A 16,022-nucleotide genomic window follows, 5' to 3' on the forward strand; every position below is an offset into this window, starting at 1 on the left:
TGGCTTGGCCCTCCTCATCCCCTCGTGTCCTTCGGCGGGCCTGGCTGGCAAGGTTCTCGGTGCGTCGACAAGCAACATAGGTGAGCGGAAGCCTCTGGGCTTGGAGGGAGGCCCGAGACGCCTTGGGAAGCGGGTAGCCCAGCAGTGACTCTGCAGCAGGCCCTGGGCTTGGGGTGGCTGTCCTCGTTGTGCAGACGTCGTTGACCTCCCCGTGAGCGGGTGCCCTTGAGCCATCCCAGGTGCAGAGAACGCGAACGTGGGGCCGTGTGGCTGGCAAGTCCTGGAAATTGCTGAGTGGCCGCCATATGCCCAGGTGCCCCTGAGGCCTCCTGACCCATCCGGGCGTGTCCCGTGGGCCCAGGAATGTAGGGCACGTGAGACCCGTGGTCTCAGAAGCTTCTGTGTCCTTCAGCCACTGGGTGCTGCTCGAGGCCCGGGACTTGGCATGTTTCGGCGGGCTGACGAGGCCTGAGCTCCGGTGCCCCAGCGCAGACGCCCAAGGGGCTGGAGACCCCGCCAGGCTGCTTCCGAAGAGCGCAGGAGGATTCCTTGTGCTCGCCAGACAGCCAGGTACCACTGGGCCGAGGGGTAGGATCTGCGAGTTCCAGGCCCTATCAGCCATTGCGTCGGAGCCTCTCCCCTGAGACTCTCAAGCACCTGGGATGGGTCCTGACGAAGCGGCGCTGCACGGCGAGAGTCCGGACCCTCGCCCGGGGCGGCCAGTGGGCGGTGTGCCTGGCCGTCGTGGTGGACAGTGACCTGGCATTCAGTGCTCAGCCCTGGGGCAGCCCTGGGCCCGAGCCACCTTGGGCTTCCAGGGTAGGGGCTCCGATCCTTGGCTCCCAGGTAGGACCAGGTGTGGGTGGGCGGCGTCCCGGACCACAGTCCCTGACCGCCCCCCTCAGCTCACGTCCACGGGAGACAGCGGGGACCCGTCGAAACCCTGTGCTCCGTGCCATGCTCACGTGCCGTTCTGCCGACGGCTGGGCTCGCCCAGGGGCCTCGATCTCCCTTGTTTGGGGATGCCCAGGTAAGGGCAGCTGGCACCCTGGGCCCTGCTCCGTCTGTGCGCACATCAGCCGTGCGTGGGTCGGCCATATGCCCGGCCCCCACCGGCCAGGTCTTTGGGAAAGGTAGCCCTCGGCCGTCTGGCCGGGGCCCCAGACCGGGGCGTTTGGACAGCTGGTCTCTCCGTGTCTCCTCAGAAGCCCATCCACCATCGAGGAGATCGCCCGCACCAGCTCGTCTTGCCTGGCCCAGCCCTGCCCACAGGTCCAATGTCTCAGGACCCCGGCGCATGGCGCAGTCCGGCACGCGGCCCCGGTAAGCGGGGTCTGGGTGCGACGGGACCGCACGCATCGCCACCAACTTGCTTGGGTCAATGATGAGAACTCATATGGTCTCGAAGAGCGATGATGACCTAAAAATCATGCTCAATAGGATTACGCTGAGGCCCAATGCAGGCGTCTGTGGCGGGATCTCAGCATCCCCCGGAGCCTCGGGACCCTGGAGGGGCGCTGCAGTTGGGAGCTTGAGGCCAAGGATCCCTCGGGGATCCCTGCTCCTGCCCTGGACCGCCCGTGCACGTCGGGGGCCCCTCGAGGTGTTGAGGCAGGCCACCGGCCTAGAGACCGAATCCCCCTCCGAGGACAGCTCCTCGGGAGCCATGCCTCACGAACCCTTGTCTCCTTGTGTCTTGCAGCGTGCCTTGGGCGCCAGGTGGTAGGCGCAGCGTTGCCCAAGACAGGTGAGTGGGAGACTCTGGGCCTGGCGGGAGATGGCAGGCGCCATGGGCACAGTCCGCGAGGCCCCAGTCACGGCAGGGGCACTGGCTCCACCGCTGTGCTAGGGGTGGGGGCCCCCGATGTCCACACCGCGTTGGCTTGCCCGTGAACAGGCTCCCTTGAGCCATCCCAGGTCAGGGAATGTGAACGTTGGGCCACGTGACTGGCACGACTGGATTCCGGGGGGATGCCGCCATCGATCGGCGTGCCCCTGAGGCCTCCTTGGACCTCCCTTTGTGTCCTGTGGGCCCGCGAGGAGACGGGTCGGAGGACCCTTGGCGTCAGGGGCTTCTGTCCCCCTGAGCCAGTGGTGATTGCTCGAGGCAACCCCAGCGCATGTTGCTTGGGGCTAGAGAGGGCAGAGCTCCTACCCTATGAACCAGACTCCCAAGGACGTGGGGAGCCTGGGAGGCTGCTGAAGTACAGCCCTCCCTGTTTCCTTGGGCTGACGATTGAGCATGGTTTGGCTGGCCTTGGGCAAGAATGGGCGAGCCCCAGGCCCCAGCGGGCACTGGGCGAGAGCCTGTCCTCCCAGGCCCAAGAGGAGGGGCCGCCACGCGGGGAGACTCAGGACCCCGTTGCAGGGCAGGGCAGTGGTCTCCTGCCTTGCGCTGTTGGGAGACCGTCACCCACGACTCCCACTCCAGACCTTTACCATCTGGGCATGGGGGCGAACGTTGGCTGCGAGTGCCAGTGCCCGGATGCATGGTCGACAGCCGGGCCAATCTGGGGTCGGCGTCTTCCTGGCCGTACGTTCTGGGGCCGCCCCCGTTGTCTTGGGGCCCCGGTAGGCATCGAGGTGTTAGGCATCGATAACCCAGCGATCCCGGCCACGTCCTGGGCCCTTTCTCAGCGAGGGGTGGCTCCCACAGGGGCCCTGATATCCACTCTTTCTGGAGGCCCAGGGATGGACAGCGGCCTCCCAGGGCCCTGTTCCTTGCTTGCGGCGCCGAGCCTTGGGTCCTTCATCCACACGCCTGGCCAGCAGCGGCCAGGGCTTTGGGCGTGACCCATCGTGGCCGCATGGGGCACGTGCCAAGGAGCAGGCCCCTCTGATAGACGGCCTCTCCCTCTGTCCTTAGAAGCCCCTTCCCAAGGGAGGATCTCGCCTTGACGACCAAGTCTTGTTTCTCCCAGCCCCGCCCAAAGGGCCCGTGTCTCAGATCGCCGGGGCATGGGCCTGCCCCGATCGCTCCCTCGGTAAGCGCGTTGTGGGTGGGCAGGGACCTCACGCGTCGCCCCCGGCTCGCTTGGGTCAATGATGAGAACTCATATGGTCTCGAAGAGCGATGATGACCTAAAAATCATGCTCAATAGGATTACGCTGAGGCCCAGTGCAGAGGACCGTGCGGGGATCAGCATCCCGCAGACCCTCGGGGCATTGAGGGCTCGCTGCAGCTGGGCGCTAGAGGAGAAGGAACTCTCGAGCGTCTCTGCGTTGGGCCCGGAACGTAGGCGCACCTGCGGGTGCCCACGGGGCTGTTCCGGCACTCATGCTTGCCCACCGTCCCAATCCTCTTCCCAGGACAGCTCCCCGGGAGCCATGGCTTGGCCCTCCTCGTCCCCTCGTGTCCTTCGGCGGGCCTGGCTGGCAAGGTTCTCGGTGCGTCGACAAGCAACATAGGTGAGCGGAAGCCTCTGGGCTTGGAGGGAGGCCCGAGACGCCTTGGGAAGCGGGTAGCCCAGCAGTGACTCTGCAGCAGGCCCTGGGCTTGGGGTGGCGGTCCTCGTAGTGCAGACGTCGTTGACCTCCCCGTGAGCGGGTGCCCTTGAGCCATCCCAGGTGCAGGGAACGCGAACGTGGGGCCGGGTGGCTGGCAAGTCCTGGAAAGCGCGGAGTGGCCGCCATAGGCCCAGGTGCCCCTGAGGACTCCTGACCCATCCGGGCGTGTCCCGTGGGCCCAGGAACGTAGGGCACGTGAGACCTGTGGTCTCAGAAGCTTCTGTGTCCTTCAGCCACTGGGTGCTGCTCGAGGCCCGGGACTTGGCATGTTTCGGCGGGCTGACGAGGCCTGAGCTCCGGTGCCCCAGCGCACACGCCCAAGGTGCTGGAGACCCCGCCAGGCTGCTTCCGAAGAGCGCAGGAGGATTCCTTGTGCTCGCCAGACAGCCAGGTACCACTGGGCCTAGGGGTAGGATCTGCGAGTTCCAGGCCCTATCAGCCATTGCGTCGGAGCCTCTCCCCTGAGACTCTCAAGCACCTGGGATGGGTCCTGACGAAGCGGCGCTGCACGGCGAGAGTCCGGACCCTCGCCCGGGGCGGCCAGTGGGCGGTATGCCTGGCCGTCGTGGTGGACAGTGACCTGGCATTCAGTGCTCGGCCCTGGGGCAGCCCTGGGCCCGAGCGACCTTGGGCTTCCAGGGTAGGGGCTCAATCCTTGGCACCCAGGTGGGACCAGTTGTGGGTGGGTGGCGTCCCGGCCCACAGTCCCTGACCGCCCCCCTCAGCTCACGTCCTCGGGAGAAGGCGGGGACCCGTCGAAACCCTGTGCTCCGTGCCATGCTCACGTGCCGTTGTGCCGACGGCTGGGCTCGCCCAGGGGCCTCGATCTCCCTTGTTTGGGGATGCCCAGGTAAGGGCAGCTGGCACCCTGGGCCCTGCTCCGTCTGTGCGCACATCAGCCGTGCGTGGGTCGGCCATATGCCCGGCCGCCACCGGCCAGGTCTTAGGGAAAGGTAGCCCTCGGCCGTCTGGCCGGGGCCCCAGACCGGGGCGTTTGGACAGCTGGTCTCTCCGTGTCTCCTCAGAAGCCCATCCACCATCGAGGAGATCGCCCGCACCATCTCGTCTTGCCTGGCCCAGCCCTGCCCACAGGTCCAATGTCTCAGGACCCCGGCGCATGGCGCAGTCCGGCACGCGGCCCCGGTAAGCGGGGTCTGGGTGCGACGGGACCGCACGCATCGCCACCAACTTGCTTGGGTCAATGATGAGAACTCATATGGTCTCGAAGAGCGATGATGACCTAAAAATCATGCTCAATAGGATTACGCTGAGGCCCAATGCAGGCTTCTGTGGCGGGATCTCAGCATCCCCCGGAGCCTCGTGACCCTGGAGGGGCGCTGCAGTTGGGAGCTTGAGGCCAAGGATCCCTCGGGGATCCCTGCTCCTGCCCTGGACCGCCCGTGCACGTCGGGGGCCCCTCGAGGTGTTGAGGCAGGCGACCGGACTAGAGACCGAATCCCCCTCCGAGGACAGCTCCTCGGGAGCCATGCCTCACGAACCCTTGTCTCCTTGTGTCTTGCAGCGTGCCTTGGGCGCCAGGTGGTAGGCGCAGCGTTGCCCAAGACAGGTGAGTGGGAGACTCTGGGACTGGCGGGAGATGGCAAGCGCCATGGGCACAGTCCGCGAGGCCCCAGTCACGGCATGGGCACTGGCTCCACCGCTGTGCTAGGGGTGGGGGCCCCCGTTGTCCACACCGCGTTGGCTTGCCCGTGAACAGGCTCCCTTGAGCCATCCCAGGTCAGGGAATGTGAACGTTGGGCCGCGTGACTGGCAAGACTGGATCCCGGGGGGATGCCGCCATCGATCGGCGTGTCCCTGAGGCCTCCTTGGACCTCCCTTTGTGTCCTGTGGGCCCGCGAGGAGACGGGTCGGAGGACCCTTGGCGTCAGGGGCTTCTGTCCCCCTGAGCCAGTGGTGGTTGCTCGAGGCAACCCCAGCGCATGTTGCCTGGGGCTGGAGAGGGCAGAGATCCTGCCCTATGAACCAGAATCCCAAGGACGTTGGGAGCCTGGGAGGCTGCTGATCTACAGCCCTCCCTGTTTCCTTGGGCTGACGATTGAGCATGGTTTGGCTGGCCTTGGGCAAGAATGGGCGAGCCCCAGGCCCCAGCGGGCACTGGGCGAGAGCCTGTCCTCCCAGGCCCAAGAGGAGGGGCCGCCACGCGGGGAGACTCAGGACCCCGTTGCAGGGCAGGGCAGTGGTCTCCTGCCTTGCGCTGTTGGGAGACCGTGACCCGCGACTCCCACTCCAGACCTTTACCATCTGGGCATGGGGGCGAACGTTGGCTTCGAGTGCCAGCGCCCGGATGCATGGACGACAGCCTGGCCAATCTGGGGTCGGCGTCTTCCTGGCCGTACGTTCTGGGGCCGCCCCCGTTGGCTTGGGGCCCCGGTAGGCATCGAGGTGTTAGGCATCGATAACCCAGCTTTCCCGGCCACGTCCTGGGGCCTTTCTCAGCAAGGGGTGGCTCCCACAGGGGCCCTGATATCCACTCTTTCTGGAGGCCCAGGGATGGACAGCGGCCTCCCAGGGCCCTGTTCCTTGCTTGCGGCGCCGAGCCTTGGGTCCTTCATCCACACGCCTGGCCAGCAGCGGCCAGGGCTTCGGGCGTGACCCATCGTGGCTGCATGGGGCACGTGCCACGGAGCAGGTCCCTCTGATATATCGCCTCCCCTCTGTCCTTAGAAACCCCTTCCCAAGGGAGGATCTCGCCTTGACGACCAAGTCTTGCTTCTCCTAGCCCCGCCCAAAGGGCCCGTGTCTCAGATCGCCGGGGCATGGGCCTGCCCCGATCGCTCCCTAGGTAAGCGCGTTGTGAGTGTGCCGGGACTCACGCGTCGCCCCCGGCTCGCTTGGGTCAATGATGAGAACTCATATGGTCTCGAAGAGCTATGATGACCTAAAAATCATGCTCAATAGGATTACGCTGAGGCCCAGTGCAGAGGACCGTGCGGGGATCAGCATCCCGCAGACCCTCGGGGCATTGAGGGCTCGCTGCAGCTGGGCGCTAGAGGAGAAGGAACTCTCGAGCGTCTCTGCGTTGGGCTCGGAACGTAGGCGCACCTGCGGGTGCCCACGGGGCTGTTCCGGCACTCATGCTTGCCCACCGTCCCAATCCTCTTCCCAGGACAGCTCCCCGGGAGCCATGGCTTGGCCCTCCTCGTCCCCTCGTGTCCTTCGGCGGGCCTGGCTGGCAAGGTTCTCGGTGCGTCGACAAGCAACATAGGTGAGCGGAAGCTTCTGGGCTTGGAGGGAGGCCCGAGACGCCTTGGGAAGCGGGTAGCCCAGCAGTGACTCTGCAGCAGGCCCTGGGCTTGGGGTGGCTGTCCTCGTTGTCCAGACGTCGTTGACCTCCCCGTGAGCGGGTGCCCTTGAGCCATCCCAGGTGCAGGGAACGCGAACGTGGGGCCGGGTGGCTGGCAAGTCCTGGAAAGCGCGGAGTGGCCGCCATAGGCCCAGGTGCCCCTGAGGCCTCCTGACCCATCCGGGCGTGTCCCGTGGGCCCAGGAACGTAGGGCACGTGAGACCCGTGGTCTCAGAAGCTTCTGTGTCCTTCAGCCACTGGGTGCTGCTCGAGGCCCGGGACTTGGCATGTTTCGGCGGGCTGACGAGGCCTGAGCTCCGGTGCCCCAGCGCACACGCCCAAGGCGCTGGAGACCCCGCCAGGCTGCTTCCGAAGATCGCAGGAGGATTCCTTGTGCTCGCCAGACAGCCAGGTACCACTGGGCCTAGGGGTAGGATCTGCGAGTTCCAGGCCCTATCAGCCATTGCGTCGGAGCCTCTCCGCTGAGACTCTCAAGCACCTGGGATGGGTCCTGACGAAGCGGCGCTGCACGGCGAGAGTCCGGACCCTCGCCCGGGGCGCCAGTGGGCGGTGTGCCTGGCCGTCGTGGTGGACAGTGACCTGGCATTCAGTGCTCGGCCCTGGGGCAGCCCTGGGCCCGAGCCACCTTGGGCTTCCAGGGTAGGGGCTCCGATCCTTGGCTCCCAGGTAGGACCAGGTGTGGGTGGGCGGCGTCCCGGCCCACAGTCCCTGACCGCCCCCCTCAGCTCACGTCCACGGGAGACAGCGGGGACCCGTCGAAACCCTGTGCTCCGTGCCATGCTCACGTGCCGTTGTGCCGACGGCTGGGCTCGCCCAGGGGCCTCGATCTCCCTTGTTTGGGGATGCCCAGGTAAGGGCAGCTGGCACCCTGGGCCCTGCTCCGTCTGTGCGCACATCAGCCGTGCGTGGGTCGGCCATATGCCCGGCCAACACCGGCCAGGTCTTTGGGAAAGGTAGCCCTCGGCCGTCTGGCCGGGGCCCCAGACCGGGGCGTTTGGACAGCTGGTCTCTCCGTCTCTCCTCAGAAGCCCATCCACCATCGAGGAGATCGCCCGCACCAGCTCGTCTTGCCTGGCCCAGCCCTGCCCACAGGTCCAATGTCTCAGGACCCCGGCGCATGGCGCAGTCCGGCACGCGGCCCCGGTAAGCGGGGTCTGGGTGCGACGGGACCGCACGCATCGCCACCAACTTGCTTGGGTCAATGATGAGAACTCATATGGTCTCGAAGAGCGATGATGACCTAAAAATCATGCTCAATAGGATTACGCTGAGGCCCAATGCAGGCGTCTCTGGCGGGATCTCAGCATCCCCCGGAGCCTCGGGACCCTGGAGGGGCGCTGCAGTTGGGAGCTTGAGGCCAAGGATCCCTCGGGGATCCCTGCTCCTGCCCTGGACCGCCCGTGCACGACGCGGGCCCCTCGAGGTGTTGAGGCAGGCCACCGGCCTAGAGACAGAATCCCCCTCCGAGGACAGCTCCTCGGGAGCCATGCCTCACGAACCCTTGTCTCCTTGTGTCTTGCAGCGTGCCTTGGGCGCCAGGTGGTAGGCGCAGCGTTGCCCAAGACAGGTGAGTGGGAGACTCTGGGCCTGGCGGGAGATGGCAGGCGCCATGGGCACAGTCCGCGAGGCCCCAGTCACGGCATGGGCACTGGCTCCACCGCTGTGCTAAGGGTGGGGGCACCCGTTGTCCACACCGCGTTGGCTTGCCCGTGAACAGGCTCCCTTGAGCCATCCCAGGTCAGGGAATGTGAACTTAGGGCCGCGTGACTGGCACGACTGGATCCCGGGGGGATGCCGCCATCGATCGGCGTGTCCCTGAGGCCTCCTTGGACCTCCCTTTGTGTCCTGTGGGCCCGCGAGGAGACGGGTCGGAGGACCCTTGGCGTCAGGGGCTTCTGTCCCCCTGAGCCAGTGGTGGTTGCTCGAGGCAACCCCAGCGCATGTTGCCTGGGGCTGGAGAGGGCAGAGCTCCTGCCCTATGAACCAGAATCCCAAGGACGTTGGGAGCCTGGGAGGCTGCTGAAGTACAGCCCTCCCTGTTTCCTTGGGCTGACGATTGAGCATGGTTTGGCTGGCCTTGGGCAAGAATGGGCGAGCCCCAGGCCCCAGCGGGCACTGGGCGAGAGCCTGTTCTCCCAGGCCCAAGAGGAGGGGCCGCCACGCGGGGAGACTCAGGACCCCGTTGCAGGGCAGGGCAGTGGTCTCCTGCCTTGCGCTGTTGGGAGACCGTCACCCGCGACTCCCACTCCAGACCTATACCATCTGGGCATGGGGGCGAACGTTGGCTTCGAGTGCCAGCGCCCGGATGCATGGACGACAGCCTGGCCAATCTGGGGTCGGCGTCTTCCTGGCCGTACGTTCTGGGGCCGCCACCGTTGGCTTGGGGCCCCGGTAGGCATCGAGGTGTTAGGCATCGATAACCCAGCTTTCCCGGCCACGTCCTGGGGCCTTTCTCAGCAAGGGGTGGCTCCCACAGGGGCCCTGATATCCAATCTTTCTGGAGGCCCAGGGATGGACAGCGGCCTCCCAGGGCCCTGTTCCTTGCTTGCGGCGCCGAGCCTTGGGTCCTTCATCCACACGCCTGGCCAGCAGCGGCCAGGGCTTCGGGCGTCACCCATCGTGGCCGCATGGGGCACATGCAACGGAGCAGGTCCCTCTGATATATCGCCTCCCCTCTGTCCTTAGAAACCGCTTCCCAAGGGAGGATCTCGCCTTGACGACCAAGTCTTGCTTCTCCTAGCCCCGCCCAAAGGGCCCGTGTCTCAGATCGCCGGGGCATGGGCCTGCCCCGATCGCTCCCTAGGTAAGCGCGTTGTGAGTGTGCCGGGACTCACGCGTCGCCCCCGGCTCGCTTGGGTCAATGATGAGAACTCATATGGTCTCGAAGAGCGATGATGACCTAAAAATCATGCTCAATAGGATTACGCTGAGACCCAGTGCAGAGGACCGTGCGGAGATCAGCATCCCGCAGACCCTCGGGGCATTGAGGGCTCGCTGCAGCTGGGCGCTAGAGGAGAAGGAACTCTCGAGCGTCTCTGCGTTGGGCCCGGAACGTAGGCGCACCTGCGGGTGCCCACGGGGCTGTTCCGGCACTCATGCTTGCCCACCGTCCCAATCCTCTTCCCAGGACAGCTCCCCGGGAGCCATGGCTTGGCCCTCCTCATCCCCTCGTGTCCTTCGGCGGGCCTGGCTGGCAAGGTTCTCGGTGCGTCGACAAGCAACATAGGTGAGCGGAAGCCTCTGGGCTTGGAGGGAGGCCCGAGACGCCTTGGGAAGCGGGTAGCCCAGCAGTGACTCTGCAGCAGGCCCTGGGCTTGGGGTGGCTGTCCTCGTTGTGCAGACGTCGTTGACCTCCCCGTGAGCGGGTGCCCTTGAGCCATCCCAGGTGCAGAGAACGCGAACGTGGGGCCGTGTGGCTGGCAAGTCCTGGAAATTGCTGAGTGGCCGCCATATGCCCAGGTGCCCCTGAGGCCTCCTGACCCATCCGGGCGTGTCCCGTGGGCCCAGGAATGTAGGGCACGTGAGACCCGTGGTCTCAGAAGCTTCTGTGTCCTTCAGCCACTGGGTGCTGCTCGAGGCCCGGGACTTGGCATGTTTCGGCGGGCTGACGAGGCCTGAGCTCCGGTGCCCCAGCGCAGACGCCCAAGGGGCTGGAGACCCCGCCAGGCTGCTTCCGAAGAGCGCAGGAGGATTCCTTGTGCTCGCCAGACAGCCAGGTACCACTGGGCCGAGGGGTAGGATCTGCGAGTTCCAGGCCCTATCAGCCATTGCGTCGGAGCCTCTCCCCTGAGACTCTCAAGCACCTGGGATGGGTCCTGACGAAGCGGCGCTGCACGGCGAGAGTCCGGACCCTCGCCCGGGGCGGCCAGTGGGCGGTGTGCCTGGCCGTCGTGGTGGACAGTGACCTGGCATTCAGTGCTCAGCCCTGGGGCAGCCCTGGGCCCGAGCCACCTTGGGCTTCCAGGGTAGGGGCTCCGATCCTTGGCTCCCAGGTAGGACCAGGTGTGGGTGGGCGGCGTCCCGGACCACAGTCCCTGACCGCCCCCCTCAGCTCACGTCCACGGGAGACAGCGGGGACCCGTCGAAACCCTGTGCTCCGTGCCATGCTCACGTGCCGTTCTGCCGACGGCTGGGCTCGCCCAGGGGCCTCGATCTCCCTTGTTTGGGGATGCCCAGGTAAGGGCAGCTGGCACCCTGGGCCCTGCTCCGTCTGTGCGCACATCAGCCGTGCGTGGGTCGGCCATATGCCCGGCCCCCACCGGCCAGGTCTTTGGGAAAGGTAGCCCTCGGCCGTCTGGCCGGGGCCCCAGACCGGGGCGTTTGGACAGCTGGTCTCTCCGTGTCTCCTCAGAAGCCCATCCACCATCGAGGAGATCGCCCGCACCAGCTCGTCTTGCCTGGCCCAGCCCTGCCCACAGGTCCAATGTCTCAGGACCCCGGCGCATGGCGCAGTCCGGCACGCGGCCCCGGTAAGCGGGGTCTGGGTGCGACGGGACCGCACGCATCGCCACCAACTTGCTTGGGTCAATGATGAGAACTCATATGGTCTCGAAGAGCGATGATGACCTAAAAATCATGCTCAATAGGATTACGCTGAGGCCCAATGCAGGCGTCTGTGGCGGGATCTCAGCATCCCCCGGAGCCTCGGGACCCTGGAGGGGCGCTGCAGTTGGGAGCTTGAGGCCAAGGATCCCTCGGGGATCCCTGCTCCTGCCCTGGACCGCCCGTGCACGTCGGGGGCCCCTCGAGGTGTTGAGGCAGGCCACCGGCCTAGAGACCGAATCCCCCTCCGAGGACAGCTCCTCGGGAGCCATGCCTCACGAACCCTTGTCTCCTTGTGTCTTGCAGCGTGCCTTGGGCGCCAGGTGGTAGGCGCAGCGTTGCCCAAGACAGGTGAGTGGGAGACTCTGGGCCTGGCGGGAGATGGCAGGCGCCATGGGCACAGTCCGCGAGGCCCCAGTCACGGCAGGGGCACTGGCTCCACCGCTGTGCTAGGGGTGGGGGCCCCCGATGTCCACACCGCGTTGGCTTGCCCGTGAACAGGCTCCCTTGAGCCATCCCAGGTCAGGGAATGTGAACGTTGGGCCACGTGACTGGCACGACTGGATTCCGGGGGGATGCCGCCATCGATCGGCGTGCCCCTGAGGCCTCCTTGGACCTCCCTTTGTGTCCTGTGGGCCCGCGAGGAGACGGGTCGGAGGACCCTTGGCGTCAGGGGCTTCTGTCCCCCTGAGCCAGTGGTGATTGCTCGAGGCAACCCCAGCGCATGTTGCTTGGGGCTAGAGAGGGCAGAGCTCCTACCCTATGAACCAGACTCCCAAGGACGTGGGGAGCCTGGGAGGCTGCTGAAGTACAGCCCTCCCTGTTTCCTTGGGCTGACGATTGAGCATGGTTTGGCTGGCCTTGGGCAAGAATGGGCGAGCCCCAGGCCCCAGCGGGCACTGGGCGAGAGCCTGTCCTCCCAGGCCCAAGAGGAGGGGCCGCCACGCGGGGAGACTCAGGACCCCGTTGCAGGGCAGGGCAGTGGTCTCCTGCCTTGCGCTGTTGGGAGACCGTCACCCACGACTCCCACTCCAGACCTTTACCATCTGGGCATGGGGGCGAACGTTGGCTGCGAGTGCCAGTGCCCGGATGCATGGTCGACAGCCGGGCCAATCTGGGGTCGGCGTCTTCCTGGCCGTACGTTCTGGGGCCGCCCCCGTTGTCTTGGGGCCCCGGTAGGCATCGAGGTGTTAGGCATCGATAACCCAGCGATCCCGGCCACGTCCTGGGCCCTTTCTCAGCGAGGGGTGGCTCCCACAGGGGCCCTGATATCCACTCTTTCTGGAGGCCCAGGGATGGACAGCGGCCTCCCAGGGCCCTGTTCCTTGCTTGCGGCGCCGAGCCTTGGGTCCTTCATCCACACGCCTGGCCAGCAGCGGCCAGGGCTTTGGGCGTGACCCATCGTGGCCGCATGGGGCACGTGCCAAGGAGCAGGCCCCTCTGATAGACGGCCTCTCCCTCTGTCCTTAGAAGCCCCTTCCCAAGGGAGGATCTCGCCTTGACGACCAAGTCTTGTTTCTCCCAGCCCCGCCCAAAGGGCCCGTGTCTCAGATCGCCGGGGCATGGGCCTGCCCCGATCGCTCCCTCGGTAAGCGCGTTGTGGGTGGGCAGGGACCTCACGCGTCGCCCCCGGCTCGCTTGGGTCAATGATGAGAACTCATATGGTCTCGAAGAGCGATGATGACCTAAAAATCATGCTCAATAGGATTACGCTGAGGCCCAGTGCAGAGGACCGTGCGGGGATCAGCATCCCGCAGACCCTCGGGGCATTGAGGGCTCGCTGCAGCTGGGCGCTAGAGGAGAAGGAACTCTCGAGCGTCTCTGCGTTGGGCCCGGAACGTAGGCGCACCTGCGGGTGCCCACGGGGCTGTTCCGGCACTCATGCTTGCCCACCGTCCCAATCCTCTTCCCAGGACAGCTCCCCGGGAGCCATGGCTTGGCCCTCCTCGTCCCCTCGTGTCCTTCGGCGGGCCTGGCTGGCAAGGTTCTCGGTGCGTCGACAAGCAACATAGGTGAGCGGAAGCCTCTGGGCTTGGAGGGAGGCCCGAGACGCCTTGGGAAGCGGGTAGCCCAGCAGTGACTCTGCAGCAGGCCCTGGGCTTGGGGTGGCGGTCCTCGTAGTGCAGACGTCGTTGACCTCCCCGTGAGCGGGTGCCCTTGAGCCATCCCAGGTGCAGGGAACGCGAACGTGGGGCCGGGTGGCTGGCAAGTCCTGGAAAGCGCGGAGTGGCCGCCATAGGCCCAGGTGCCCCTGAGGACTCCTGACCCATCCGGGCGTGTCCCGTGGGCCCAGGAACGTAGGGCACGTGAGACCTGTGGTCTCAGAAGCTTCTGTGTCCTTCAGCCACTGGGTGCTGCTCGAGGCCCGGGACTTGGCATGTTTCGGCGGGCTGACGAGGCCTGAGCTCCGGTGCCCCAGCGCACACGCCCAAGGTGCTGGAGACCCCGCCAGGCTGCTTCCGAAGAGCGCAGGAGGATTCCTTGTGCTCGCCAGACAGCCAGGTACCACTGGGCCTAGGGGTAGGATCTGCGAGTTCCAGGCCCTATCAGCCATTGCGTCGGAGCCTCTCCCCTGAGACTCTCAAGCACCTGGGATGGGTCCTGACGAAGCGGCGCTGCACGGCGAGAGTCCGGACCCTCGCCCGGGGCGGCCAGTGGGCGGTATGCCTGGCCGTCGTGGTGGACAGTGACCTGGCATTCAGTGCTCGGCCCTGGGGCAGCCCTGGGCCCGAGCGACCTTGGGCTTCCAGGGTAGGGGCTCAATCCTTGGCACCCAGGTGGGACCAGTTGTGGGTGGGTGGCGTCCCGGCCCACAGTCCCTGACCGCCCCCCTCAGCTCACGTCCTCGGGAGAAGGCGGGGACCCGTCGAAACCCTGTGCTCCGTGCCATGCTCACGTGCCGTTGTGCCGACGGCTGGGCTCGCCCAGGGGCCTCGATCTCCCTTGTTTGGGGATGCCCAGGTAAGGGCAGCTGGCACCCTGGGCCCTGCTCCGTCTGTGCGCACATCAGCCGTGCGTGGGTCGGCCATATGCCCGGCCGCCACCGGCCAGGTCTTAGGGAAAGGTAGCCCTCGGCCGTCTGGCCGGGGCCCCAGACCGGGGCGTTTGGACAGCTGGTCTCTCCGTGTCTCCTCAGAAGCCCATCCACCATCGAGGAGATCGCCCGCACCATCTCGTCTTGCCTGGCCCAGCCCTGCCCACAGGTCCAATGTCTCAGGACCCCGGCGCATGGCGCAGTCCGGCACGCGGCCCCGGTAAGCGGGGTCTGGGTGCGACGGGACCGCACGCATCGCCACCAACTTGCTTGGGTCAATGATGAGAACTCATATGGTCTCGAAGAGCGATGATGACCTAAAAATCATGCTCAATAGGATTACGCTGAGGCCCAATGCAGGCTTCTGTGGCGGGATCTCAGCATCCCCCGGAGCCTCGTGACCCTGGAGGGGCGCTGCAGTTGGGAGCTTGAGGCCAAGGATCCCTCGGGGATCCCTGCTCCTGCCCTGGACCGCCCGTGCACGTCGGGGGCCCCTCGAGGTGTTGAGGCAGGCGACCGGACTAGAGACCGAATCCCCCTCCGAGGACAGCTCCTCGGGAGCCATGCCTCACGAACCCTTGTCTCCTTGTGTCTTGCAGCGTGCCTTGGGCGCCAGGTGGTAGGCGCAGCGTTGCCCAAGACAGGTGAGTGGGAGACTCTGGGACTGGCGGGAGATGGCAAGCGCCATGGGCACAGTCCGCGAGGCCCCAGTCACGGCATGGGCACTGGCTCCACCGCTGTGCTAGGGGTGGGGGCCCCCGTTGTCCACACCGCGTTGGCTTGCCCGTGAACAGGCTCCCTTGAGCCATCCCAGGTCAGGGAATGTGAACGTTGGGCCGCGTGACTGGCAAGACTGGATCCCGGGGGGATGCCGCCATCGATCGGCGTGTCCCTGAGGCCTCCTTGGACCTCCCTTTGTGTCCTGTGGGCCCGCGAGGAGACGGGTCGGAGGACCCTTGGCGTCAGGGGCTTCTGTCCCCCTGAGCCAGTGGTGGTTGCTCGAGGCAACCCCAGCGCATGTTGCCTGGGGCTGGAGAGGGCAGAGATCCTGCCCTATGAACCAGAATCCCAAGGACGTTGGGAGCCTGGGAGGCTGCTGATCTACAGCCCTCCCTGTTTCCTTGGGCTGACGATTGAGCATGGTTTGGCTGGCCTTGGGCAAGAATGGGCGAGCCCCAGGCCCCAGCGGGCACTGGGCGAGAGCCTGTCCTCCCAGGCCCAAGAGGAGGGGCCGCCACGCGGGGAGACTCAGGACCCCGTTGCAGGGCAGGGCAGTGGTCTCCTGCCTTGCGCTGTTGGGAGACCGTGACCCGCGACTCCCACTCCAGACCTTTACCATCTGGGCATGGGGGCGAACGTTGGCTTCGAGTGCCAGCGCCCGGATGCATGGACGACAGCCTGGCCAATCTGGGGTCGGCGTCTTCCTGGCCGTACGTTCTGGGGCCGCCCCCGTTGGCTTGGGGCCCCGGTAGGCATCGAGGTGTTAGGCATCGATAACCCAGCTTTCCCGGCCACGTCCTGGGGCCTTTCTCAGCAAGGGGTGGCTCCCACAGGGGCCCTGATATCCACTCTTTCTGGAGGCCCAGGGATGGACAGCGGCCTCCCAGGGCCCTG

The 16,022-nt window shown here is 66.3% G+C and overlaps 9 non-coding genes across 9 annotated transcripts; all 9 read left to right on the forward strand.

The window, feature by feature from the left end:
* Positions 1 to 1,375: 1,375 nt before the first annotated feature.
* LOC122895039 lies at positions 1,376 to 1,456 on the forward strand. Its single transcript, XR_006382027.1, has one exon. It is a non-coding gene; the product is annotated as a small nucleolar RNA SNORD115 (small nucleolar RNA).
* Positions 1,457 to 3,036: 1,580 nt separating this feature from the next.
* On the forward strand, positions 3,037 to 3,117 carry LOC122895040. The gene has a single exon (XR_006382028.1). It is a non-coding gene; the product is annotated as a small nucleolar RNA SNORD115 (small nucleolar RNA).
* Positions 3,118 to 4,702: 1,585 nt separating this feature from the next.
* Positions 4,703 to 4,783, forward strand: LOC122895041. Its single transcript, XR_006382029.1, has one exon. It is a non-coding gene; the product is annotated as a small nucleolar RNA SNORD115 (small nucleolar RNA).
* A 1,578-nt stretch (positions 4,784 to 6,361) lies between these two features.
* Positions 6,362 to 6,442, forward strand: LOC122895107. The gene has a single exon (XR_006382090.1). It is a non-coding gene; the product is annotated as a small nucleolar RNA SNORD115 (small nucleolar RNA).
* A 1,585-nt stretch (positions 6,443 to 8,027) lies between these two features.
* Positions 8,028 to 8,108, forward strand: LOC122895042. Its single transcript, XR_006382030.1, has one exon. It is a non-coding gene; the product is annotated as a small nucleolar RNA SNORD115 (small nucleolar RNA).
* Positions 8,109 to 9,686: 1,578 nt separating this feature from the next.
* LOC122895092 lies at positions 9,687 to 9,767 on the forward strand. The gene has a single exon (XR_006382074.1). It is a non-coding gene; the product is annotated as a small nucleolar RNA SNORD115 (small nucleolar RNA).
* Positions 9,768 to 11,353: 1,586 nt separating this feature from the next.
* On the forward strand, positions 11,354 to 11,434 carry LOC122895043. The gene has a single exon (XR_006382031.1). It is a non-coding gene; the product is annotated as a small nucleolar RNA SNORD115 (small nucleolar RNA).
* A 1,580-nt stretch (positions 11,435 to 13,014) lies between these two features.
* On the forward strand, positions 13,015 to 13,095 carry LOC122895047. Its single transcript, XR_006382032.1, has one exon. It is a non-coding gene; the product is annotated as a small nucleolar RNA SNORD115 (small nucleolar RNA).
* Positions 13,096 to 14,680: 1,585 nt separating this feature from the next.
* LOC122895048 lies at positions 14,681 to 14,761 on the forward strand. Its single transcript, XR_006382033.1, has one exon. It is a non-coding gene; the product is annotated as a small nucleolar RNA SNORD115 (small nucleolar RNA).
* The last annotated feature ends 1,261 nt before the right edge of the window (positions 14,762 to 16,022 follow it).

The sequence above is a fragment of the Neovison vison genome, chromosome 13 (assembly GCF_020171115.1).
Source record: "Neovison vison isolate M4711 chromosome 13, ASM_NN_V1, whole genome shotgun sequence".
NCBI lineage: Eukaryota > Metazoa > Chordata > Mammalia > Carnivora > Mustelidae > Neogale > Neogale vison.